Source organism: Dipodomys merriami, unplaced genomic scaffold (assembly GCF_024711535.1).
Source record: "Dipodomys merriami isolate MVZ:Mamm:240054 unplaced genomic scaffold, mDipMer1.0.p SCAF_1381, whole genome shotgun sequence".
NCBI classification, from domain to species: domain Eukaryota; kingdom Metazoa; phylum Chordata; class Mammalia; order Rodentia; family Heteromyidae; genus Dipodomys; species Dipodomys merriami.
Window position 1 is genome coordinate 8637 of NW_027202695.1, and position 2159 is coordinate 10795.

A 2159-nucleotide genomic window follows, 5' to 3' on the forward strand; every position below is an offset into this window, starting at 1 on the left:
AACATGGACAAGGTACCTTAATACATAGACTGGGCATGTGCAAAGGATAAGTGAAATTGAACAATTTTCTTAGCAGTTTTTACAGATAAAATGGAAATAGAGCAACTATGAACTCAAAAGGAATGTGCAAAGAAGACAAAGGCCCAGAGTAGAATGTGCCAAGAATTGCTGAAGTATAATTTATTAATGATGACGAGTTTCTTACTATCTCTGTTCCCACGTATGTAATATTCTCAAGCTTTTTGGGGGAAATTTCACTTGAGGGCTTTCTAATATTAAAAATTATCACTTGATTCTAGTCTTACTCAGGACATATTTTCTATTATTTTCTAACTTTTCTACACAATCTGAGAATTGTTTCATATGTGTGTTTGAACCTATAAGTGCCTATGTGTTTATGTGCATGTTTGTATGTATATATGTATGCAAAAATCTCAAACTCTTATTCAGCAATCTTGCTCATAAATAGTACTCCATCACTTTAGCCATTCTTCCAATGCATCTTTTGGCTGGTTAATTATACATAGTGTCTCAAAGACTGTTCTGTCCAGGCTGGATGCAAACTGAATTTCCCAGACTCCTTTAAATTCTTAGGTTTTATTTCTCCAGGAGTATCAACTTTTGAACTGCAAACATTTTTGTGAGTGTAAAATCTAAGCTGTAGCCCAGATTTTTAAATCGAGTTCATATAAAGATAGATAAAAATACACACTACATATGCTGAGTGTACACTGTTAGAAATGTAATCGTAAGCAGGGTGCCAGTGGCTCATGCCTATTATCTTAGCTAATCAGGAGGCTGAGATCTGAGGATTACATTTCAAATCCAGCATGAGTAGGCAAGTTTCTGAGGCACTTATCTCTAATTAACCACCAGGAAAGTGGAAGTGGTGCTGTGGCTCAAGAGGTAGAGCACAAGCTTTGAGCTGAAGTATAGAGGGACAGTGCCCAGGCACAGAGTTCAGGCCCCACTACCAACAAAAATAAAACGAAAAAAAGTAAAAGAAATGTGATCTTAGCCACCACTTCATTGCTAGTATAATTCCTGCTCTGTCAACATGGCCTATTTTCCAGTTAAGTCCATGCTCTTATATCTGACTTGCTTGGAACTGGAATTATTCTTCCATTCTCCTTTTTACAAATTTGAATGATTAGCTACCCTTATTTAGAGCTAGTAGAAGAAATACAGTGGTATCATTCTTCACGTTCCACTTAGGAGTAATGCTTTCTCTATATCACTCCCATAAGTCTACATACTGGCCATGGCTTTATTGCTTCCAAGTTGTCTTATTTGCAGAGTCTTCTATAGTGTATTGAACAATTATACTTAAACACAGAATTTCTCTTTCTCCTATTTTTATTATTTCACCTGCTTTTAACTTATGTACACTTGGGTAATAATGCACAACACAAACACTGACTAAAAATGTTTCTGAGAACCTTCTTCCCAGAGCAATTAGGAAATTTGAACTTCATACACTCCAGGATAATGTTTTTTCTCATGTTTTTTATTGTGAAAATAATGGACAAATTGGTTAGAGTTACATAAGTAATTTAATGAGTACATTATCTAATGAGCATTGTTACCTCCTCTTTTGTTTTTACCCTGCCATTCCTTTTCTCCCCACCACCCCAATTCTCTCATCCCATCCCCAAGATGTAAAGTTCGTTTTCAACATAGTGTCTTGTTCTTCTCATTTTAACAACCGGTCATACTGTATACTTCTTTCAGCATTTTATTTCCCTTCCTCTCCCCACATTAGAAATATGTATATGCAAGATGCAGGTCACTGACATCAAATACAGTGGAAAAGGGTTATAGCATTGAGGAAGAAAATAGAAGAGAAACAAAAATATCACATAATACATGTTAGATACATTAAAAACAATAGTAAGAAAGAAAAAAACAAGATGTTTCCCTATTTGGGGGTTCATTTCATTTAACAGCATCTTATATGGCGATATGTACATGGATAATGTTTTATAAGCCATGTAAATTCCATGTTTTCTCGTTACTAAGTTGTCTCTGAAACACGTGTTACCTCATGTCCAAAGATGTCTTTGCGCTATTTCAATGAAGCCAGAAAACACTCATTTTAAGGAACTTTTACTAGAAGTAGAAACTGAATTCAGGAGAGAAATTGAACATAGAGAAATGAC